The following is a 27378-nucleotide window of genomic DNA, read 5'->3' as shown; positions in this document are numbered from 1 at the left end:
CAACTCTCAAACACGTTCCACAACTATAACACTTCCAACATTGTCAATCTATTAACATTTTTAGTCTATTCTTAATTGGCATCTGATATCCCATGAATGTTGAGGATTGAAAAAAGAAATAAAAAAATAAAGAATGTGATGACCAATTTGGTCATTATTGATTAATCATCCATACTTTGATGGTTTAGTCCATAAACCATCTATTCTTTATAAAAAATATTATTTATAGATAAGTAATCATTAATGAAGTTTTTCTTATTTTATCTATACATTAAAGAGGCCACGTTGATAGAGAGAATTTTGATATCTAATGTTATTAACACTTTATAGGTATAACATAAAAAACAACAAAGAAACAATCATTTAGATTCATTTCATATTAATACCTTAATACATGTGGAGCCAATCACAAATGTTTTCATTATTTAATGTTTGTACATATATATTGAGGATATCCTCAATGATTTTTGCAATTATTTCACATGATTAACACTCAAGTGGAAAGGTTTAATGAGGACGTGAAATGAGTAAATATCATAGGATTGTTCCCTTATTTTTGATGTAGGTGCATCCCTGGTATAATTATGTCATATTGGAGTGAATAAAATCATAATGCAAAGAATCATATAAATCTAGGAACTTGTTGGTTATGATTTGCGCCCAATTATCATTATATAAATATAATAGTGATGTGCTCCCAAGAGAGTTGTTCAATACATTTTCCAAAGGTCTATTATGCGTGAAAGGAGGATACAAATTCATTTTTAGGTAACTTTAAATGACTTAATAGTTGAAAATTTTGGATAGCTCAGAGGAAGGAAATCCTAAACCTTTCACATAGTGTAGCCATGTCATTTCACTGTGGTTCCATGTCTTTCTTGCTAAGCTATGATGTTATCATGTTCCCTATTTTAATATTCATGAGCACATTTTGTATTATTATAATATGGTAAAATGATAGGTTTCCCGTATGCATGTCCACGTTCCCACTTTTATAATAATAGTTTGTTCAAATTTGGAGCAATATTTGTTACATAATGTTAAATTAGAGTTAAAAATTTGGATAGAAAATCATAATTTGTCTATAATAAATTCAAAACTATTCCTTTCTACATAAGTATGGATAAAATCAACCAGTAAGTAACAACATTCACCATATTTTAATATTTCATATGGTGTCTAATGCAAGTTCCATATTGGGTAAGATATACGAGTTCCATATTGGTTTGACATCATTGCTCATCCATATGATGCTCCAAATGCATATTTTATTTACATTTTGGGAATAAAACACAAAAAAAATACATCTCTATAGTATGCACATACCGATATCATATGTGTGCTATATCTAACACTTGTCTTAGGGTAATCCAACATAACATAACTCAACTTGTTTAAAGGTAATCCATAATAATAGAATGGAATAAATTTACGAACATATTCACCAATAACCTCTTAAATGAGCCAAGTGGCAAAGAACAAAAAGTAAAACATACAAAGACATTGCGGATAAGTAATGAAATCAGAAGCCCATGGTCACAGTTCACCTCTTCTTGTGACTTTGTTCATGTAAATTAAGGGTTTATGCATAGAAAACCCTGTGTATAGTTGCTTGGGTTTACATTTTTGTATACGTAGATTCTTTTGGAGTATATGCTTATGATTTTCTTTATATTTGTTTTCTATTTTTATTATGTTTGAAAAATCATTGCCGATGTGTATTCATACCTTTTTCTCATTAATCCAGGAGGATCTCGTCAGATCATTTGCACAGGTTTAGTGTCATCATCAACACTTATTTTAGTGTCATCAGATTCGACGGTGTTGTTTATGGTTTTTCATGGTGTTCAATTGATATGATTTTTTACCTAGCTGTCAACATGTGTATGTCGTCAGTTCCACCAGGATTTGGTTGTCGACATGAGGTTGTCATTCACTTCGCAGGATTTGGTATCGATATGGGTATGTCACAACATCAACACAGTCAGTGGGTTGTAACATGTGAATAGAGGCAGTGTTAGCAGAGAGTTCACTACAACATCAAACCGCAGTGGAACCATGAAGGGTCAGATACATGTGATAGAGTTTTGGTTAACCGCAGAGTTAGAGTTTGCAGCGGAGCATCGTCAATCCTTAACTATGCAGGGAGTCGGGTTGACATGTGAACAGTTTATGTCAAAACCACCGAAGCACCGTCAGAGAAGACCGTCAGGGCAAGAGCCGAGGTGGCAGCCTATGGTTGGTTACATATAACTATCAGCTGCCTCTGCCTAATCAACTAACCACCAGTGGTTTTGTGTTTGTTATACTGTTATTTTTGGGTTTTTCAATTAAGATTTGATTACAAACTAATGTGAGGACCATGTAACCTAATCCTAAGTGTCACTTTATGACTAAATCGAGACCAAACCACCCCATATTGCAGCTTATGCATGCCAAGTTTAGACCAGAGGATGTTTGAATGTACCTGTAGGACTATAAGAGGTGGTTTTTGTTCATTGAAGTAGAGATTAGTGGTTTTGGTTTTTGTATGCAGATTCTGGAGGTCATAGGAAGTTGTGTTTGCAGTGTAACAAGAGCATCCAAAGTCAGAATTGGGAACCGTGATAGGCATTGGAAATTTAGTTCAGAGAACTTCCTTTCGACAGTGATTAGAAGTGCCTGCATGCACACAAAGTTTGGTCTATTCTCTGTGTAATCAAACTCCTTGGTTTGAATCCTAATAAAGGGGTCTCACATCTTGAAAGTAGACCTGGAGACGTAGTCCATCAGGGACGAACTCCATAATCAACTTTACTATCTGGTATTGTTGTGCTTTTACTATTTTCACTTCTGTTATACATATTTATTATGTTTAATCAGCGATCATAAAGTTTTTCTTCTCAATATTTTTTCTCAATTTCCACACTTTTAGTTAACAATCAATTTAATAATGGCTGATGAATTCTACATCAGTTTTAACATATGATCATTATAGATCATATAATTTGGTATTAGAGCAGGTTTCATTTGTATAATTTTCCATTGAATGTTGACCAAGTCAAAGTCACAATGAGGAGAAGGAATCCTTGAGTAGATTGATCCAGAGATTGGAAAGCGATGAGTCGTTCATAAGCCGACCATGACATGATCTGATGCAGGTGAAAACACTGAAACTAAGATGAGTGATGAAAAATTTCAGCAATCATTCTTGAATATGCATCAGATGTTGGGAGAACTCTATAAAGACAAGAAGGCGAGAGATGCAACTTCTTCTTCAAAGACATCGAAGAAGGAAAAAGGTAAAGGAAAGGATGATAAACTACCTTCACCTCCATCATCTCCATCATCATCTTCTTCTTCTTCTTCCAGTGCGGAATCTGAAATAGAAAATAAACCTAAGAAAACATCTCTTTTGAAACTTGATGTAAAATTTGAGTTACCTATTTATGATGGCAAAATGAATCTTGAAAAGCTAGATAACTCGATTAAGTAGTTAGAGGTATATTATTGTATTCGGAACAATGTTTATGATAAAACTAAAATTCAATTAGCTACACTTAGAATGGGGGGAACATCTTTAATCTGGTGGGAGGGTAAAACTCATATAGATGTAAAGCATAAAGGAAAACTCATCTCTTCATGGGCTACGTTTTTAAAATCTCTTAGGAAACAATTCTACACTTTAGGATATATGCAGCAAGTTGTTATTGATTGGCAACATTTGAGGAAAGGTAAAGGGCAGAGTGTTCAGGATTTTACTCAGTATTTCAAAAAGAAAGCATTGGCGTTTGGTATTTCATTGGATACACATGAAATTTTGTTAAAGTACATAAGAAGTTTACATTCATGTTTGCAGTATACATTATTAATGTTTAATCCTGATGATTTTGATGAAGTGTGTGTTCAGGACATACATATTGAATCAAGTGGTAGACCATTCAAGTTTTCATCACAATCATCCAAAGAGTTGGAAATCAAATATTCCAATGAAAGTAAGGGGAAGAATAATTCGAAGAGAAAGAGATCAGCGATAGCTCAAAAGGAAAGACTTACTTGTTCTCACTGCCAGAGAATCGGTGATGATGAATATAAGTGTTGGAAACCTCATCCAGAACTTAGGCCCAAAATGTTCCTTAAGAAGAAGGATGAAAAGAAGGCAATTGCAGCAATCCAACAAGATCTAGGTTCAGATTCAGGTGATGATAGGAGGATAACCACTATGGTTATGACAAGTAAAACTTCTGACACTGCTTCAAGTTCGAAACTATTACATCTTCATCATACATAAATCCTTCAAATGAGGATAAAAGAGTTGAATTGTTTAACATAAGGATAACTTCTAAGAATACAAAGATAGATACAATGTTTGACAGTGGATCATAGGCGAATCTAATATCTGAATATTTAGTTAAAAATTTGGGTTTAGAAACACATAATCATCCAAGACATTACCCATTAGGATGGCTAAATAAATCAGCTCAAATTAAAGTCACCAAATAGTGTTGATTAAGATTTTCCATTACAACTAATTACATTGATGAAGTGGAATTATATGTGGTTTCAATAGACATATGTGTAGTTGTCTTAGGAAGTCGTTATCTTTATGATTGCAATGCAGTATTTTATAGGAGAGAACATAAATATCACCTTAAGAAAGATGAGGTTGAATTTATTGTCAGGGCACATCAAAACAAAAGTCACTTGAATTTAGTTGTTGCTAATAATATGAAGTGATTAATAAGTTCAAAAAAAAGATTTGGAATCATGTGTGTAAAGGAACAACATAAGAATAGACATGATGTTTGTTCATATTATGAGACTCAGCTTGAAGATAGTTTGATCGAAGAGATATAAACTATTCCAGTTCTATGTAAAACCAAACATCCTACTCATAAGTAGGGAATACAACATGAATTATAGTTTGTGCCTAAAGCTCCTCCTCCTAATGTCAGAATGAACCAATTCAGTCCAAGTTTGGAAATTAACAGTTACAGGGATACAGGTCAATATTGGGGAAATTCATTATTAAATTTCTCTTATATTGTGTCACCATTTCATGTTTCAAACAGTTTGGGAAACCTCTTTTCAAGTGGAGAGGAAAACTATTTGTTTTCATATCAAAGACTTTTCTAAATATGTGTCAAAGTATCTAAGGGAAACATATGCATCAGGGGAAAGTGTTGATCAATGGAAACATTGTTTAAAAGTGATTCAAACAAATTAACAACTAATTCAATACTTTCAAAGACAAACTAAGTTGCATCAATTTTCACCTTACAATTTGATGGGTTTATGGCAGCAAGTTCACTTAGTAAACAGGAAGCAGGAAAGTATGTCAAGTCAAGTAGCTAGTTTGATGTCAAAAACATCTTTGATTGCCTCTGTTATTCCACAAAATAGATTGCTAACACATGTTGATGGTATTAAATAATATCCAGTAGAGATTGTTTTCAAAGATGATTATGTATCACTAACTCATGGTTCTTCATGGAAAGAAATCAATTTCCATGTTCATAACAATTTGTTTGCCCATCATCGCAAGTTGTTCATATTGTAGATGGATGTGATAGGTCACTAGTTCAAAATGTGCCATGGTCAGCATCATAAGGGTCATCACCTGCAGGGGATTTATTGAATGTATTGGTACATCATGAGAGCAAGGTGGAAAGTGAGAGAGCTCTACCCTCAGTGACTATTTGTTTAGTCAATATTTTGTGGTCCAAAAGCTTTCAAGTGGAGAGGATTGATCCAGGAGGATCTCATCAGATTAGTTGCATAGGTACAATTTTGTCATCAGCATTCAGTTCAATGTCGTCAGCTTCGAAAATGTTGTCTATGGTTTTTCATGGTGTTCAGTTGATATGATTTTATACCTCGCTGTAAACATGTGTTTGTCATCAGTTCCACCAGGATTTGGTCAACGACATGTGTTTGTCATTTGCCTCGTACGATTTGGGTTGTTGACATGAGGTTTTCATTCACTTTGCAATATTTGGTATCGACATGGGTGTGTCATCCATTGCAGGGGTTCAATATGGTTCGTCGTCATGTGATGTCGTTGCAAAAGAAGCTTTGTCGATTATATGTATTTGGGTGAGTGTCACTTCGTGACATTTATTTGTAAAAGGAATTGTCTTATTTGATGTAAAGTCTTAACACAAAACCTAAACCTAGAACCTAACTGCAACATTCCAAAAATGCATTAAAACCAAAATACATTAAGCTTATCCTAAAACCTAAACCCTAACCATATTTCAGTACAAAGTCATCAAAAGACCTAAACCCTAAAGTTTTATGACTATTAAACTTCAATACATTACCAAACTCTGTGTTAAACAACATAAAACCTAACATATTAACTCTCGAGCTATGTTAACATGTTGAAATACATTAAAAAAACAATGTAAATTACAGCCACAGGTCCTAACCACCACCTCTGTTTGCGTGGGGTTCTAACCGCTACAGAGACATGTGATCAATTTTATGTAAACTTTTGGAGTTGTTAACTACCGGGCTTGCAGTTAAACGCAACATCAAACAGTCAGCGGGTTGTAACAAGTGAACAAAGGTTGTGTTAGCAGAGAGTTCACCACCACATCAAACTGTGACCAAACCATGAAAGGTTAGATACATGTGATAAAGTCTAGGTTAACCACAAAGTTAGAGTTTGTATCGGAGCACCGTCGAGCCTTAACTACGTGGGGAGTCGGGTTGACATGTGAACAGTTTACGCCAGAACTGCTGGAGCACCATCAGTCTAGATTGTCAGGGCAAGCACGAAGGTGGCAGCATTTGGTTACAAACTAATGCGAGGACCATGTAACCTAATCCTAAGTGTCACTTTATGACTAGACCAAGACCAAACCACCCCAGATTGCAGCTTGTGCATGCCAAGTTTAGACCAGAGGAGGTTTGAATGTACCTGTAGGCCTATAAGAGGTAGTTCTGTTCACTGAAGTAGACATTAGTGGTTTTGGGTTTTGTATGCAGATTCTAGAGGTCATGGGTAGTTTTGTTTTTAGTGTAACAGGAGCATCCAGAGTCAGAATTGGGAACCGTGACAAGCGTTGGAAAGTTGGTTTAGAGAGATTCATTTTGACAGTGATCAAAAGTGCTTGTGTAGACATTCAGTCTAGTATATTCTCTGTGTAATCAAACTCCTCAGTTTCAATCCCAATAAAGCGATTGCCCATCTTGAAAGCCGACCGAGAGACATAGTCCATCAGGGACGAACTTCGCAATCACTCATATGCATATTTTTATTTTAAATTATGTTGTGGATGAATTATTCGCTAAGGTTTTGGTGTTGAAGAAAATATAATAAATGGGGTTCCAAACCCTTGAGCTCAGTGTGCAGGTTAATTGAAGAGGGGAAGGAGAGAAATATAAAGGAATATTATGGGTTTTTAGCCTCTATGGGTCATTTCTAGGGGGCATTTATAGAGGTGTATTTCTTGATTTTGATTTTGAGCAATTTCGTTTGGATTTTAGAGTTTAGGGTTTTGATATGAACTAGTAGTGGTGTGCATTTATCTATGTTAGGTGTTTTCTTGGGGTTTTCTTGTGGCTTGGCTTGTTTTCTTCATGTTTTAGAGATTTCCACTATTATTTTTTTCTACATTTTCTCATCTCGGTCAATTAAAACTGTTTTTCTTCATTAGTTCAATTAAAATGGTTTTTGGCCTTGTTTGGAGAAAAGCATCTAGTACCATAGAAACATCTATTATGTTGTGAAAAACATTCCCATGTTGTGTATCTCCAAACGTTGATGTTAAAAGTAATAGCTTCAAATAATCTTTTATAACATCCTTTTCCCCACAAATTCCATCATTTCCATTTCACAATTCATTGAGATTCTCTTCTATTCTTTAGCTCTTAGCAACTGGTTTTTATTGTTAGGTCTCCATTCTGTTTGGTTTACATCAAAATTTTCTCTAAAATCGCTCATGCTTTTACTTAGTTCCTAGGGTTATTTTCGTCATTTTGTGCATTATAAAGAAAATATTTTTTGTTTGACATATTCCCTTGTTTTAACAAGATTTCACATTAAAATTCATATTAATGATGGTTTGCGTGTTTGTAGGTTTAAAACTTGGTCAAATTTCCCTTATACATGATTTCCCAGTTCATGGTGTCTCGTCTTCAACCTCCACTCACATTCTTGTACCCTTAAGGATTCCTACACCAAGAAATCATGCGTGATTTTCTTATGTGAAGTCACCACATGGAAGTTGATTACACTTGTTAAAGATAATTTTGAAGATTTCATCAAGGTTTAATGCACTTCCCTTCATTGATGATGATTTATTAAGTGTGGTTCAGTTCCTACACCAACAAGGTGGTTCCTGCAATAATTTAGGAGTTCGACATATCTATGCACTTTCGTAGAAAAACGAAGATTTTTTTTGTCAAAAATGATGTTTTAACACATCCACATGAATCAAAATTCACCCAAGTCACATGTGTGAGTTTCTAGAAGCAAATTAATGATTCAACACCAAAATTCACATAGTTTTCAAACTTCCATCTTCCTCCTCGATTTCCATGCAAATGAAAGTGAATCTCAATATTCCATAAACTGGGTTTGTGTAGGCTATTTTCCAAAATTCACCATCATTTGAGATATTAAGGGTTCTTTGAGGCAATTTTGTAAATAAATGTATTTTTTTCCAAAATTTAGAATTATGCCCAAATTTGTAAAAAATGCAAAGTCATGAACCATATTTGTATTTCCTCAATTAACTAATGGTTATATTTGACTTCCATTGATGAAAAACTATTTGGATATCCATATATTTTGTTTTTTATTTAGTTTTTATTGTAAAGACTTATTTAAACAAAGCGATGGTTCATTTTAAAAAAGGTAGACAATGGAGAGAAGGTTATTCCAGATTGTTATGAAACCAACTCACAAAATGACAGAAAAGATAGATAAACACCTTCAAAATAAGCCTCTTCAAGGGTGCAACCTCCTTTACATTACACAAATGAATAATTTTTGGATGATACAAATAAACAAGACCTCCTTTCTATATATAGGAGTCTAAGGGGTCATAATATAATCAGAGCCGACATAGCAATAATAATGTAAGGGCACAACAATAACAATAGTGGGCTTCTATGAGGCACAATTGTAACAATATGGGGACTACATGGGCACAAAAATATAATAAGGGGGTCGTACTAATAACAACAAGGGGTTACACTAGCAGTATAGGGACCTAACATGCCCCTCTCCTTCAAAAAGTGTCGTCCTCAATGCTTGAGTAGTTCTGGATATTTCTGTATAAACTTGTCATCCTCCCATGTGAAATATTCAGCGGGTAAGTTCTTCCACTTGATGAGATACTCTAAAATTGATCAATGTCGTAGCTTTTGATTTCTTGTTTTTGTGACTGCTTCAAGTTCCAATATGATTTTTCCTTCCTCATCAAGTTCTAGCAATATTGTTTGAGCTAAGATCTTCTGCAACTTTTTAATGAGTGGACATGCTTCTTCATCATTCTTCCATTCATCCCTTGCTTCATTTATCCAATCTGGTTGGATAATAGAAATAGCACAAAACAATGCTTCCACATCCTCATCCTTTCTTGAGAGTGCATCTGCAACAACATTTTTCTTCCCTTTTTTGTAGATGATTCCAAATTCATAACCCAACATATTTGTGACCCATTTTTCTATTCTTCTAAAGATAATCTTTATTCTAAAAAGTATTTAATACTATCATGATTTGTTTTTACCTTGAAGTGTCTTCTCATTAGGTAAGGTTACCATTTCTTAAGCACATTTAGTATTGTCAACATTTCCTTCTCATAAATAACTTGCTTGAGGGACATTCATTTTTATGGATGTAGCCATAAAAATACGCAATCGCCTACATCAAAACTTTTTTCATTGCAATGTTGATCTACATGTTGTTTCATTCGATTCTGCACCAAAGTGGTGTTATCCTTTAAAAGTTGGAGAACTTGTTGTTGATGCTTGATGTGATCTTTCATTGCTTGAATCTTTTTCCTCTTGATATGTCCTTCTACCTTGAGAGTTTGAGGAGTGGTAATTTCTTCCAATGCATTATAAGATATGGTTAGATTCATTTCTTGATGCTCGATGTGATATTTCACTTCTTGAACGTTTTTATTCTTGATATGTCCTTCTACCTTGAGAGTTTGAGGAGTGGTAATTGTTGCCAATGCTTTACAAGGTATGGTTGGATTCATTTCTTCTTTCTTTGAGGTAGGTTCCTAGTATATATCCTCTTCCTTTGACATTTCTTGATCATTTTCCTCCTCCTCTTCACAATCATTGTAAAATAATTTCTTCTTAGCACACTTATGACCTTTAATGTATTTGTTATCACAATTGTAACAAAGTCCTTTTTCTCTTTTTTCTTTTAATTGTTGTGGTGTCAACCTTGTAGGTGATGGAAGACTAGGAGAAACAACACTTCCATCTTTATAGTTGTGAGGGGTAAACTTCCTTGTTGCCATAATTTTTCTTTCCACTTTTCGTGCTGGCCTGAATGCCTTCTCCAATGAATCAGGTTCCCAAAGACGAACCTCATGTTGAATTTTATCCTTTAAAGTCCCTATGGAGACATCAATCCTCTACTTCTCTCGAATATCATTTTCCCTTATATTCAGTTTTTGAAAGTCCTCAATGTGCTCTGCTACAGAATACTTTTGTTTGAGATTTATCAATTGGATAAACAAGGTGTTTCTCTTTGTATCCTAATAATGTGCTATCATTTCCTTCGTGAAAATTTACCACGTAACAAGTCGTTTACAAGAACAAAGCCCTTTATACCATAAAAATTGATCCGGTTCTAAATACGAAGATGCAATATGTACCTTTTGTAATAGTTGCACCTCATGTAGATCAAAATATTTCTCCATCTGTAGTATCCAATTTACTGGATCCTTGCCATCAAACTTCCTCATATCGCCTTTTCTTGATTTTAGGAGATCAATCTTGAAATGACTACAACTCTGTAATTTCGAATCTTCTAGTTCTGAAATCATGACCTTCAGTATCCCTCTACGTCCTCTTTCCAATACCACTAGTCTGATCAAAATTGGATTCTCCAAGAAATAGTTATACACAATCTCCCAAGATGACCAAGCTCCACGTGTCATCGTTTCGACCTTTGGATCTAAAATAGATACACAAAAAACTACAGTCCATTCTATTTCTATAGCTTTTGATGAAATTTCAATCTAATGCTCAGAGAGATAGTTATGATGATTTTCCCCAGGTCACCTGTTTGGCATATAATTCGCAGCTTGCAGAAACCCTAAATGTCTTGGACTGTACCTCCAGAAATATAGCAAAACAAGATCTGAAATTTGGGCCCAAGCTTCACCAAGTTGTTAGCTCAAATGGGTTTTAATTTCAGAGTTCAAAACTTTGTAGAAAAGCAATTATAGCTAAAATTCCATGATGACCTGTTTGAGATGGAATTGGGATCTTGCAACAACCCTAACGTCTTCACATCAGATCTCTGAAAATATAGCGAGACAAGTTCTGAAATTAGAACCCGAGTTTTAGCACAATTGCATCTCAAATGGGTTTTGTTTTTAGCTTATGAAACGTCACAGAAAAAGAGTTATAACGCACATTCCATGATGTCCTATTTGGAGCAGAGAAACCCTAGAATCCGAAAGCTCTGATACCAAATGTTATGAAAGCAACTCACAAAAAATAGAAATGATAGATAAATGCCTTCGAAATGAGCCTCTTTGAGGGGGAAACCTTCTTTACATTACACAAATGAAAAGTTCTTGGATGATACAAATGACAAGACCTCCTTTCTATATATAGGATTCTAAGGGGTCATAATGTAATCAAAGCCGACATAACAATAATAATGTAAGGGCACAACAATAACAATATTGGGCTTCTATGGGGCACGATAATAACAATATGGGGACTACATGGGCACAAAAATATAATAAGGGGGTTGCACTAATACCAATAAGGGGCTACACTAGTAGTATAGGGTCCTAACACAAATTCTTTTGTTGTTGAATTGAGGTCTTGGGGTCACCCCCCCTGATCAGCTAGGAACTGAGTCATGTACCTTTGCTGTAAAAGGCGAACGTATATTCTCAATGCAAGAATCTTGTGTCAGATTCTACCTTTCAATTTCTATTTAATTTGTGATTTTGTAATTTAACTTATTTTAAGAGGAAACCGGTTGGTTAGGAGGGATCCCCAACCTAGCCTGTCATCCTCTCTCACACTGCTTTCCTTTTTCTATGTAGTTATTCAAATAGATTGCAATTTTTTTTTGATGTTTGAGATTTTTTTTCAATAAGTGTGCAAATTTGTACATTCAATCTCAGATCTAGAAATTTCCTATGTGAAAACTACACACTCTATTTTTATATAAGTACAATAGGTCCAAAATTCTTTGGCTAATTTATAATTTAGAAAGTATTTCAACTTAAAATTGATTTTTTCACAATTGCAAGAACTGGATTGCATTCATTATTATTGATTGAGTTGAGACATGAATTGCATTATGATATATTTATGTTTATGCATTAGAATATATTTTTATGCACGCATTTCTTTTCTTATGAGGCTTACTGATAGGTATGTTTTAAATGTATGATGCATTATTCCATTTTGAAAAGAGTTAGCCTCTTAAGGGTTCAAATTACAATTTTCAATCTCAAAATATTCCATCCAACACAATTGCATTAGAAACCATCAGAATCTAGTATTTGAATGGTAATACAAACTGCAATGCAACCTAGAGTTAATGGTTGAATTGAAACATATATTATAGATCCGATAACTCTCCTATGCCTTCACATTGAGACATAACACACCTATATTATTTTTTTGAATATTGTTAACAATGGTATTGCGATAGAATAAATGTTTTCCAAAGCAATAAGTAATGCATGTGTTGTCGAAGGAACAAATGATGATTAATACAAGTAATCTCTTCTCAAATATGCATCTAATTTATGAGGGATTTGACTAATTATAAGCCTGCACTTTTTCATTGTAAAGAGGTGACTCACGTTCTTAAGGAATATAATATTATTTGTTTCCTGTATCTTATTATAACAAAAAGTAAGATTGGAAACTCATGTATGAGTGGATTTGATGATAGATTTCACAAAGTTTTAAAAGAGTGTTATTATTCCTACATAGGGGGTTTTACATAGTTTGCATATTTATATATTTGGACTGTTACGTAGAGATAGTCTGCAATAGGATCTCGTGAAAGATCATAATTAACTTATTTATTTATTTTTTGTGTTGAGTGTCAAAATATTTTACGAAGTGTAAATAGTCTTTATATTTTCTGAGGCTATGTTCATATTTTCAATTAATTAATAATTAGGGTTTTCCTCTTCATTTTTGATAGTCAGGTTTCTTCTTTGATTGTTACAAGTTAATGTTTTCTTGTTCAATTGCCAACAATCGAGGGTTTTCTTCTAAATTGTGGTGATTTACAGAATTAGTGTTTATGGATTTATTTATAAATATTTCTATTGAGTGCATGAATATAACAAGGAGTTTGACTAGCGCATCAATCCAAAGGTGTGAACATTTTGTGGACACTAGGATTTTTTTTTACTAGTTGCTAGATTCTTTCTTTGGCATTTCCAGTGGTTTGTTTCGAAGTGCATGGACCTCAAATTGACATTAAATGTTGTTCCATTAATATATCATATATTGCACCTAACATTTATCCTTGTTCAATATAACATTGAGCTTGAATTTTTTTATACATGGACAAAATCATAATTTAGGATTTGATGATTCTAGTTTGCCTTAACTTAGAGTCTCGTAGACAAACAAAAGGTCATCTATTCAATGCTCAACTTATGAAATGCATATATATCTATATATATATATATATCTAGATATATATATATATATATATATATATATATATATATATATATATATATGTATAGTATTTAATCAACCAAAAGGAATATTAGGGTTGACGAGTCTATAGGTACTGTTGAATGTTGCTTTGACAAGATGCTTGGTTATATGGCTAACTATACTACTATGAGGTTGGTCACTTGTATTGTTGAAAATATAATTGTGGGCATTGTTGAGCATAGGAATATGGTTGTGGAGAAATTACCTATTCCTCTTGGATGGGTTTCTATTGATAGTAAGAAGTATTTTGAGAATACTAGATCTCTTGCAATTATTATCGAGATTGTTTTTTTTTATATGGATGTTGATAATGATATTGTGAATCCCCTTTCTCACATTTTTGCAATGCCATAGGCATGGATCATGATGTAACAACATTGGGTGAGCAAGAAAAAGTAATTCAGCATCATTAAGTAGACTATGTTTGGCATATGCATCAATTAGAACTATACAAGCTTCCACAATCATGTCAATTTGAGTGTCTAGCATCTCATCGAAGTGATTTTGTGCTTCAACATGATTTCTAATCTTACTTCTTATTTGCTTCTCCAAACTATTTCAATAATATTAGTAGAAACATATCTCTTTGACTCTTGTAGTCATTCTTTGATGTATTCTGGGTTTTCATCAAGGATACTACCATGTATATATAATCTTTGGAAATTTTACGATGGAAAATTTAGCACCCTCACATATGTTCCATTTTTTTGAATATAGAGTTCCTTCAAACCTCTTAGGCGGGACCTCAATGTATCAAATTTGAGCTTGGTACTAAAATGGCACACTGCTTTGTTCCTTTAGTATGGCACAACACTACCCTAATAGTATGTAATATATCCAAGTGTTCATACTTAAGGTATTTTGATATTTCAAGAGCTACCCATCTAAAGAAGCATTTGTAACCCTTACCACAATCTCCAATATACCCCTCAAGAAATCTTGTCCAACACTTTTAAAAATTAAATGCACCCATGCTTCTCATACACGTCAGTAAAATAAATTAAAACTTGAAGGATTGAAAATCATTGTTATAGCATCATTTAGCACTCCTATAGATTTGATGCTCTTGTATGGCCTTGGGTAGCCTTTTCCTATACATACTTGATATTATATTTAAAAATAATATTTTAAATTCCATACGTGACTCTGTCCATACAAAATCATGTACATACGCAGTTCTATAACTATATACCCGTGTATACCTTTTAAAATATGAAAAAATAAAATAATATTCTATTTTTTAGGCAAGGTTCATGGGTTTCACCGAGAGCCCACCTACGGGAGCCCGTAGCAAAACTGAATTAAACAATTTCATGTGGTATATATACACCCCTTGGGTAGGCCTAAAATACATAAGGGAAGGGCTATCAACATTATAACCATTTTTATCCTAGTTCAAGTCTAATTTTTCCATGCCTACTACACTTCTAGTCTCTATGGAAACCCTAGATTTTCTTTGTAGAGATGTTCATCATATTTATAACATCTCCTTAAATTTGTTAAAGAGGTTTTCTTCGTGGCTCAGGAAGGATGGATTTGGAGGAAGGCTTCGTCATTTTTTTAGCTTGGATCAGGGTGTACCTTTCATATACCTATTGATGTTAATCAATAAATATTCTCATGTCTTCTTCGTGATATCTTATTTTCTCATGAATAACAATTTGTATGCTTATATATGACAATTTAACATATATTTTATGTTTTCACATTGAATAATCTATCATGTATATGCTTCTATGAATTGACTTGCAGGCATGGTTATTCTAGAGGAAGTAGAGAGTTTGGAACCTACAAGAGCATCATCAAATGCATGACCTCTAGGTATGTTTCTAAGTACAAATTTAGTAATTCAAATGTTTTGCATGCTTTCTTGACTTCTCTTTGTTTATTATCTTGTTCTTCTCTATTGATGTTGTCAACCCTTACCTTAGAGAACTTCTCCCACCAACAAAATTGTCAACTCTGTTAGGGAATATAATCGAATATTTCCTAGAGGGGTTGTTGTCCTTTGATATAGGTTTTGGTTTGTTGTTTATTGCTTTTTTTAACCTTATTTACTCTTAGGAAATATGTTCATTTAGCCTAATCTCCTGGATCAAGACTATATTTTTATTTTTTCCTAGTTTTCCATTTATGCGTGCCTTTTATTGTAAACATAAGCGTATATGTGTGTTTTCTTCCAAGGAAACCCACGTATAGGCTTGTTTCTTCATACACACTTGCGTGCATATGTTTTGGAGTCACACAGTTGTGTACAGATTTGAAAAACTAAATTTTTTAATTTCTAGATTTTGATGGGAGTTTGACCATGTTCGTTTATGTATTTCTCATTTGAATGAGTTTGGGAATTATCTTTTTATCATATGTTTTCAGTTTCTTTTATACTTAAATTTTGGTTTCAAACCTTTTTTGAGAAGTGTGTGGTTGTTCTGTCCTTTCGGGATAGTTGGTTGTTCTTGCAACTTGTTTATGACCCACTATTCTTGATTGCTTCTTTTACATTCTTGAAGTAGGGTTGTTTTTTATTTTCATAGGTTGTTTGAGAAAAGTGTTTGCAATTCTTTGGTAAAAGAGAGTTTCCAGTTCTCTGGAATCTTTTTGATTTTCAAAATTCCTTATCTCTTCCTGACCAAATAATTCAAGGTGTTTTAGTCTCTTATTCACAATAGTCTTTTAATTTTTGGGATTATTAATGACTAGTAAGAATTGGGTCTACTTCTTGTTGTTGGTCTTAAATTTGATACTTTCTTTCACTTTCTGAAACTTTTAGTCTTTAAACCATTGAAATAAAAAGAAAAAGAAAAATTATTTGGGTTTCTTTTCTTAGGTTTTTTTACTTTTGAGTCTTTGACAAAGGTGTGAATTCTTGTTTTAGGGCTAAGAGTCTTTTTTATTTATACATGTTTCTTTTTTTAGATTTACCCTTATTGCTTAGTAAATTGGCTTTTGCTTATGAGTTCACCTTTGTTTGTTTTTGAGCTTTACTTGAATCTTGCATTTACATTCTAGTGTGCATTAGGGTAAGTTGCATTGTAGACATCATTTGGTTTTTCATTAGGTGTTGAATGTGTGACTTCTTAAAAAGAGAAAGGAAAATATTTTTCATTTCTTAGCTTTCTCATAGAACTCATGTAGAAGTCACTTTCATTGAAGAAAAATAAGTGTTGCATTTTCATGTAGCCTACATTTTCTATTGATATATTTTGCATCATAACATCATTAGCTTCACTTCCACTACCCTTGTCCTAAATAACAACCAATTAAAATAAGTGCCTGATTAAAATGAAGTAGACATTTTATTTTTTTCATAGCAACATCAACTAGTCTAGGGAATTAGGGCCTTAGAATAGGTGTGTGGAGATTAAACTCTCCAAGGCCCCTTGAACTAAAAGTATAGAAGTTTACTAAAGAGTAGAAATATAGTCTCATTAAGATGTTCGAGAAATATCTTCTAACACATTAGTTAAGCATGAGGACCTATCAAGATAAGTAAAGAGATATACCCCCTCTCCTATTTGTTGGATCACGTGCCCACGAATGTCCTGCCTAGCTTCTGATCACAAACTAGTGAGCTTAGTTGCCTTTCCTATGGACCATAAAGGTGACTATGGGGGCGGGGGAATGCCCGCGACACCTAAGGAAAATGCTACATCACTTTCATAGTACTTCTGGAGGGCACCCTTGTGAAGCTTGGGTACGTGCATCGACAAAGGCTATTGTCTAGAGGTCAGTGTAAATGCTTTTGATATGTTCGTTAGTAGGCTTAGTCCCTCATCATCCCAAAATACCTTTGGGAGACCATTATCTTCACTTTCTTGTATTTTGGTGTCTGGTCCTAATCACTCAGAGTAGAAATACCTAGAAGTTGTTTGCTTTGTTGTACCTTTAGGATATTTTTAGTGAGTTCTCTATGGTCCTAGCTTTCCATAGGTGTTTTCAGTCTTTAAATTCTCTTAATAAATAAAAGTGGCTGACCAACCGATTTGTCAGTCTAGAAGGCTTCTTGGGCTTTCACCTATGAGTTTTGAGCCTTCACTTCGGAGGTGTAGGAGTAATTTTTTTGGTGGTTTTGAACCAATGTTATCTACTACAGCGGAGAGGGATCATTATTCAAGGGCTCTCATTTCACAGCTGAATCTAGTGTAGTACATAATCCGGATGGTAACGCTCCAGTGCTTGCTAGAGTACTCTTCCAGTCAGAAGATGAATTAGAAATTAAAGACCTTTCAAAGACTCCTAAGACTCTTATAGAATCTCTTCCTTCTCATCTTCCTTAGGTTTTTTCATACATGGATACTTTGACTCATAGGCCATCTATCCCTATTCACTCTCATTCTTTCTTCTCAATGTCCAATCTTATTGGCTCTGCCTATACTATTGATGTACATGCTCCTTCCTTAGTTATAGGAGGAGGTAATATTTCTATATCTATTATTACACCTAGTACGGTAGCTGTTGGTTCCACCTCCATCTCGATTCTGAGTGGGAGAACCCAATCTTCAACTCCTTTCACCAGAGCTTATCCTTTGGGAATGCCATCTAGTGGGATTCCCTCTGTGTATTTGAATTTACCCTATGTTTCTTCTACATCTATGACTTCGATGCCTATTGGTTCAATGCCTTTACAAGGTTTTCAATTTGGAAGTGGACATGTTCTTGCTTCCAATCCATCGTTGAAATTAGGGTCAATTCATTTATCTGATTATGCTCAAAACATTAATCCTTTTCAAAAGAAATGGGGCTTGGCACATCCTTCTACGAGTGGTTTTGGGTTAGGGAATATTTCCCATTTATTTGGTCAATAGGGGAGCGTGCCCTTCCCAACTACTAGTACTTCACAAGGTTTTCCTCCTTTAGCTAGTACATGGAATCCTTATCAAGGGCTTTCCCCTTCGTACAATGTTATGCTTGGAGGAAGTCTTGTTATGACAAGTAAACGTACAGTAGCAGGTGGATACCCTCTATACACCCTTGGCCTACAAATTTTTGCTTATGGTTCAGGTATTTCTACATGTAATTTGTGGAAGCCTGGTGCCATTCCTAATCTAGGATACGCCTTTTAAAATGTTGGAAATTCCTCTTGGAATTATTCTGTTCCTCCACGCTTACCATTGTTGTCAATGCTTAATTTTCCAGATCTTTCAAAATTAACCAATGATATGATCCATTATAACCTGTCTTAGCCACCAGTCCCTTCTAATACTTTGTTCGATATTCCTAAACTGGAAGGGGAGTATGGTGAGGATCTGTTTGACCATATAACTACTTTCCATTTATGGTGCTCCTCTAACTCTGTGATTGATGATTCAATTAGGTTGACATTATTCCAATGCACTTTAATTGGAAAAGTGGCTAAATGGTACATCGAGTTAAGGGGGCTACGTTATAGATGTTTGGTGATTTAGCTAGAATGTTTCTAAACCATTTTCCGTTTCCTGTCTGTTATGACATTGGAACTGAGATTCTGGCCATTTCTGTGAAGAACAAGGCTACACATATTTTTGACCACATTAAAGAGTGGCACTGAAGGAAGAGAATGATCAAGGCTTCTATCCATGATGAATTTCTTTTGGAATGGTTTTTGATATTTTGTAATCTGATATTTCTAAGGATGTGTCACTTTCGGGGGTGTTCACTGAATAACATGCTATCTTCAAATTTCAACAATTAGATCTCATATACTCCTAGTCAGGAGTTCTTTATAATGCTTTTCCTGATGTTCCTAGGTAGAAACTCGACCTCGCCAAGCCAAAAGAAGATCCTCATGTTGGCAAAATTATAGGATCGATCAATAGCAATGCAGCTAGTTTATTGAATCAATTACAATAATTGTATTTACATTTGCTTATGCAACAAAAGCTACATCATTTGTGTCTTCTCCCTCTCAACCTTTAGTAGTTAGCATTGTCCAGTACTCAAATCCCAAAGGAAATAAAAAATCCTATGGAGAGAAGAAGGGATGTGGGAAGAAAAAATATAAGGGGGGGGAATGGAAATTCTAATAAACTGAGTGATGAGACTGGTGAGGGAAAAAAAAATATAAGAAGAAGGTTCAGTTCCCACGTAAGTTATGCAATGGGGATCACCTTACCCATATTTTCCCCAAGGTTCAGGAGGCTCTGCGCTTGTTATGTCAGCAAGCTTCTTCTACTTCCCAGGATATGCTTACCAACCCTTTTCCCCAAGGGTAGAAATTACTTTCTTGTGTGAATTCTAGCGCTAGAACCCCTTTAGGGGGGAACTAGGATGAGGAATCCACATCGAATGCATATATGGTTAAGTCTGACAATGATATTTCAATGAGAGCACATGATTATGGAGAGGACAAACCTTCTAAATCTAAAACTGCTTCCCATACTTCAAAACCTCTACATATAGAGAGGCCCGCACTAGTGCCTATACCTCAGATGCTGAAAGGCTCCTCAAAAAATTTGACCTATAATCCCAATGCAAGGGATGCTAAGAATTGCTCTATTATCGAAGATTTAGCGCAGAGACCCTCTACCATGTTGACGTTAGAGGTAATCCAATTGTGTCCTGCACAAAGGAGTTCTTTTCTCACTGCGATCAGGGTAGTAGGCCCAAAATTTTTTATGGTAGTCACATTTGATATATCAAATGTTAAGACTAGGCTCCCTCATTACTGTCTTTCCAAATTAAATCTACATATCGAAAGAAGACCATCTTTTGAACTGTAGTTGATGACGGGGCTTCCACATGCATCATGTCTATGTCATGTGGGAAGGCTATTGAGTCACTTGAAGTTATCCCATCTCCTACACTCTTAACTACATTCGATGGCCATTCTCATAGGCCTCATGGAATTCTTCATGCCTTCGCTATTTGTGTAGGGTAAAGGTTTCTAATGTGGAAGTAGAAATGGTAGACTCTAATCTTGATTATAATATTTTGTTGGGTCGCAACGGGGTTTACGTAATGGATGTTATTGTCTCATCTCTATTTCACATTCTATGCTTTTTTCATGAACAGAGAATTGCGACATTTGATTAGTTAGCATATTATCCTAATGACCGAAATGCATATGATGACTCCACTATTCCCTTCGTAAAGAATACCAAGAAGCCTGTTGAGAATTTAGGAGTTGGAATGTATTCTTCTTTGATGGGAACTTTTGATCTTCCAAATCCTGTTGTTCATGACAATGTGATTTCATCTTCCTAGATCGTTCCTCGACATGTGTTTTTTAGAACTCATTATTTTTCTGATCCTTGGCCCTCCCCCTTCCTACTACCACATTAGAAAATGGGAAAGTAGGAGGAATGGCTTATCCAATATTTGCAGTGGAAATTGTGTATCAATCTATTGTGAATTTTTCAAATTCTGATCCCATCCCTCTCGCATCAAAGGATTAAGATGGGGATGTGGCACTGGTCTAGACAATTATTTCTACTTCAACTATGGATTACCTTGATATTGTTTTACCATCTAATAGGGCAATTCTATAAGCAATGACTAGTGTAGAAATACCATTGGATGATTTGCATCATCAGTCCTATTTTCTCCATTATTTGTCTGAGGTTGAATCAAACTTGGCTTGTCCTTTCGTTAGTGGAAATGTTCATAACCCTTTGGCTCCATCACATATTTATGTTGAAGGTAACATGTCTAGTATTTTTGAAACCATTATGGTGAAAATTTTGAGGAATCCCAATGTTATTGAGAATATCTTGATTGAAGCTTAGTGTTCCCCTGAAGAAATCAAAATCTATACTGATCTCTTCAAAGAGTTTCGAGATGTGTTCAGTTGGTCTTATGAAGAAATGCCTGGAATAATTCCTTCAATAGTTCAGCATGAGATCAAGACCTACAAATATGCAAAAACTATATGGAAAAAGCTTCAACTGGTTAATCCTAGGAAACCTACAACTATTAAGGTTGAGGTAGAGAAACTTCTTAGGTGAGGTTTCATCTACCCTATTCTTATGATTGAATGGGTTTAAAATCTAGTTCCTATTAATAAAAAGAAAGGAACGATATGTATGTGCATTGATTTTAGGGATTTGAATAAATATTGTACTAAAGATAATTTCCCCACTCTGTTTATCGATCAGGTCATTGATGAGTGTGCTGGAAATGAAATATTTTCCTTCATGGAATATATTCTAAGGATACAATGAAATAAAAATTCCCCCTGAGGACCAACATAAGACAACATTTATTTACCCCTAGGGTATGTTTGCATACAAAAAAATGCCTTTTGGACTAAAAACTGTTGGGGCTACCTTTCAACGGACATGTCCTATACTTTCCATGAAATCAAGTATATAATTGAAGCATATTTGGATGATTTAGTTTCTTACTCTCACAAGAGTGTGAAACATCCAGAACACCTTCGTTTAGTTTTTGAAAGCTATCTTTATTAAAAATTTCGATTGAACCCAAATAAGTGTGTTTTTGCGGTGACATCTAGTTGGTTATTGGGATTCATCATGTCTAATGAAGAGTGATCTAGGTGGATCTCTAGACACCAGTGGCATGGAAAAGGCTCAAAATTGAAAGTGGTGGAAAGTTGATTAACTTGAAATTATATCAAAGTGCTCATCACCTTGATTCCAATGGTGTGAACGACACTCCAATTCAAGTCCGGATGAGGAAGATATGGCTGGTCAAAGTTTTGGTTGACTTTTGTTGATTGCGCAGGCTTAATGGAGACACAATATGGAAGTTTTCTGGTGGACGGAATTCGGGCAACTCCGGCTGGATTCTGGGCAAAATTATCGCCTCATTAAATCGTCTCCTTCGATCCAAATACTGAATTTTAAAAAAAAGGGCCATATTGTTATAATAACTAAAAAATATTATTAAAAGAAGGAGGTGGCGGGCCATCAACCTTGCCACCTCTACCTTTGTCACATATGTATTATGGAGGGGAAGGCCATGGCCCCTGGCCCCTCTCGCAATACTTCGTGGAACGCTGTGTAATTTTGGCAAGGGGTTATCGTACACGCGGAGGAGTAGGTGGTGGGCCAGCCCTTGGGGCATGGACCCAACCACAACCACCATTAAAACAACCACCCACGTAATATATGTATGGGCCACCATTAGAGCAGGGGACAGGTGAGGTGGGCAGGCTGCCCAAGGCGGTCCCAACCCGACCTCCCTTTGAAAAAACAATAATACATATAAATTCCATTATGTAAAATGGGAGGGGGCAGGATTTGATCACCCGACCCCCTCCGCAATAATTGGATCTCTAACCACTCTTCCCAATGGAGTTTTTGAAAAATCTGCCAACCTTTTAATGTTTAAACTTAGTGCACCAAAGCATCCATGGAGGAGGACCCCATACACAGTTCGAGGCAAATTAATTCGGTAGGTCGCAGAACCATGAGTAGTTCAGGGGGGTCGGAACCATGATCTAAGTAATTTCTCAAGGGGGCTAGATTTTCACTTTGTCGTATTCGAAAAAAATTATATGATTTCAGCATTTCTCAACACCACAAACTCAATGGTGTTGTCTATTTCTCCAACATAGTTCTACATTTTTCTGCCATTTTTTAGAATGGAGGTATCAGACTCCTTTTTGTAAATGATGATTGTACTCTTCTTTCTCATGCCACTTAATGAATGAAGGCCTCCCCATTGATTGAGAAGGGCCCAGAGACGTATTCCAAATTGAACAAACTCCATTATCAAGTTTCTTGTCTTCTTTCATGCTTTTATGTGTTTCTCCTCTTCTCTCATGTGCACATTAAATTTCTATCCTTAAGCTACAATTTATGCATGTAATTATTTAATACATATATAAGAAAAAGATCCTGGAGCAAATGGTATCAAAGCAGGTCTTTGTAGATGTGAATTTCATGTTTGTATGCTAACAAGAAACAAGCTACAAAGAGGCAATGGGAAACTAAAGTCTTTCGATCCTGAAGTGGGGCGTGTGCATCAAAGGAGAAACTTGGCAGAGGAAGATGCTCGTTATGAAGAGGATCTCAATTTCCACAAAACCTTCTATATAATGGTAGAAAATGTCGGTCAGCTTCTTTCAAGGCTAGAGAATGTAGAAGGGAAAAAGGCAGAAGAACAAGGTTCAATGCATGGAAATGGTGAAGAAGAACCCCCTCCTTCTCCTTCCACGAGTGAAAGTTCTTCTTCCTCTCATCACCATCATCATATAAATTCAAGGGATGCATCTAAGAAACCTTTCTTTAAATTAGATGTCAAATTTGATCTTCCCATGTTTAATGATGAAAGTAATGCGGAAAATCTTAATAACTGGATTAGGCATATTGAAATATACTGCAGGATTCAGTGGATTGAAGAGGATGAGGCAAAGATTCAACTGGTCTCTCTTTGGCTGAGTAGCACCACTCTCGTCTGGTGGGAGAGAAAATTGCAAAGTAGTAAGAGTGTGGGTAATCTTCTTTCCTCATGGCCTAGTTTCATTTCTGCATTAAAGGAACAATTTTATCCCTTGGGTTATAAGAAAAAATCCTTAATGGATTAGAAATACTTAAGGCAAGGTAGAGGTCAAGATGTTCAAAGCTTTACAGAGGAGTTTAGAAAACAAGCACTTAATTTGGGCATTGCACTTGACTCACCTGACTTAGTAACTAAGTATATTGCATCACTACATAGTTACATTAGACATTCATTATTATTGTTTGAACCAACTACTATTGACTTGGCTAGTGTAAAGGCCATTCATCTTGAGAACAAGAGAAAAAATGAAAGAGATGATCATTTCAAGAAATCACCTTTCAAACCTCCAAATGGAAAACCCAAAGCGAAAGGAAAGGGAAAGGAGAAGAGAATGGCATCAACCAAGAAAGATGAAGGAGAAAGGCCTTATTGCACTCACTAGAAAAAGGAAGGTCATGATGATGATCATTGTTGGAAATTGTACCCGGAAAAGAGACCAAAGAAGTATGGAGGAAAAGGCAAGCAGAAGACAGTGGCAACTGTGCAACAAGACCTTGGATCTGATTTTGGAGATGAAGCATTGATCACAGCAGCAGGAATAAAAGGTACTCTTACACCTTATGTTAATTCTGAATCACATGAAGGCACTAGTTCAATAGATTAGTCTCTTCCTAATGAACAAAAGAGAATTGAGTTATTTCATATTAGAGTTGTCATAAATCATACAAAAGCGGAAACTATATTTGATACGAGATCCCAAGAAAACTTAATTTCAGTGTCCTTGGTAAAGAAGCTAGGCTTAGAAACCAAACCACATCCAAAACCTTACCTGCTTGGATAGATACATGAAAAAGAAAAATTGAATGTAACTAAGCAGTGCAAGGTTAAATTTGTGATCGCTTCTAAGTTAGTGGATGAAGTGGAACTTGATGTGATACCTTTGGATATTTATGGCATGACGTTAGGGAGTCCATATCTATATGATAGAAATGAAATATTCTTTCGTTGTGAAAAAAAATACCAAATCACAAAAGATGGGGTAGAATATATTGTAAGGGCTCATCAAACTAAAATCAATGCCATCCTTGTAAGTGCAGAAAAAATCAAGAGGTTGGTGAATTCCAATAAGGCTTGCATGCTTATGGTTGTAAGGGGTAAAGATGCAGAATTATCCGATGCTTTCAAAGGTTGTGATCATGTGCATAAAAATGAATTATATGAATTAATTTCTAACTATGATGAGATCTTTCAGGAACCAAGGGGATTACCTCCGAAGATTGAAATCCAACATGAGATCCATTTGCAAGATGACACTCCTTTACCGAATATTGGCATGTACTAGATGTCGACCATTGAGATGGAGGAGGTCAAAAAGTAGGTGCAGGAACTATTGAACCAAGGGGTCATCAGACCAAGCACTTCTCCATGTAGCTGACCGATTTTCTTGGTGCTGAAGAAAGATGGTACGTGGAGGATGTGCTTGGATTAACGGCACTAAACAAAATCATGGTGAAAAATCGTTACCCTCTTCCACGCATTGATGATTTATTAGATCAGTTAAAGAATGCTATCTATTTCACCAAATTGGATTTGCATAGTGGTTACCACCAGGTCCGAATTGCAGTGCAGGATGTGTGGAAAATAGCCTTTAATACCAAATAGGGGTTGTTTGAATGGATGGTGATGCCATTCAGACTTTTCAATGCTCCAGCCACTTTCATGAGGGTCATGAATGATCTCTTTAGGCCTTTCATTGATGAATTTTTTCTTGTATATCTAGATGATATTGTTGTCTTTAGTAAAAGTTGGAATGAACATGTATGCCATGCAAAGAAAGTGCTTGATGTATTGAAAAAGGAAAAAATCTATGTAAAATTGTGAAAGTGTGGGTTGCGAAAACCTCTTTGGTTTACCTAGGTCATATTGTTGGTCATGGTCAGCTAAAAATTGATCCTTCTAAAGTTGAAGAAATTGTAAATTGGCCTAAGCCTACTAGTGTAACCGAGGTTCACAACTTTTTGGGTGTAGTACAATATTGGAGGAGATTTACTGCCAATTTCTATTATCGCAGCACCTTTACACATATTGACAAGTGTAAAGAAAGTTTTTCAATGGGGAGGAAAGTAGCAGAAGTCCTTCGAAACATTGAAAGAAAAGATCAGCACCGCACCAGTTTTTGCCTTACCAAATCTCCAACAGCCATTTGAGATCAAGACAGATGCCAACAGATATGCCATGGGAGCCGTAATGATGCAGCAAAAGAAGCCAATATGTTACCATTCAAAGAAGTTCTCTCAGTATGAGATAAACTATCCCACTTATGACAAGGAGTTATATGCATTGGTCCAAAGTGTGAAAAAGTGGAAACACTACCTGATCGGTAAGGAGACCGTCATCCATACGGATCATCAGCCCTTGCAGTATCTTCAGTCACAAACCAAGTTGCAGCAATCTCGTCATTTCAGGTGGATGAGTTTTCTTTAGCAGTTTCATCTGGTAAAAAAGTATAAGAAGGGCACTAGCAACAAAGTCGCCGATATTCTATCTCGGCCTCCTATTTATGCTTATGTTATTTTTCATAATGCTTCATTATCTTTTGAAAGTTATGTTGAACAATATGCTAACGATGATTACTTTAAGGAGATTTATGCAAAACTAACCCATGGTTCTTAGGTGGACAACTATCACTTGCAGGGGAGACTATTGTATCACCTTGGAAAATTATGTATACCCACAGGGGAAAGGGTACATGTAATTCGGGAGGCCCACACCTCCCTTGTGTCTAGTCATTTTGGTGTTGAAAAAACTTTGTGTTATGTACAAAGATTTTGTTTTTGGCCTCATATGAAGAACATGGCTCACTATATAAAGGGATTTGTGATGTCTTCTATTTCAAAACCCTCTAATAGAAAACTCGAGCTCTACACACCACTCCCTATTCCGAGTTTTCCATGGGAAAGTGTGTCGATGGATTTTGTAGGAGGTTTGCCTTTGTCTAGCAAAAGTCATGACTATTTGTATGTCGTTGTTGACCATTTTAGTAATATGTGTATTTTAATGCCTTGTAAAAATCAGATCACTGCAGAGCAGACTTCTTATCTT

Source organism: Pinus tabuliformis, chromosome 5_1 (genome assembly GCF_031772625.1).
Source record: "Pinus tabuliformis cultivar Carrire ecotype Pingquan chromosome 5_1, CPIR1, whole genome shotgun sequence".
Classification (NCBI taxonomy): domain Eukaryota; kingdom Viridiplantae; phylum Streptophyta; class Pinopsida; order Pinales; family Pinaceae; genus Pinus; species Pinus tabuliformis.
The sequence above is the reverse complement of the archived record's forward strand: the minus strand, read 5'-3'. Positions refer to the sequence as shown.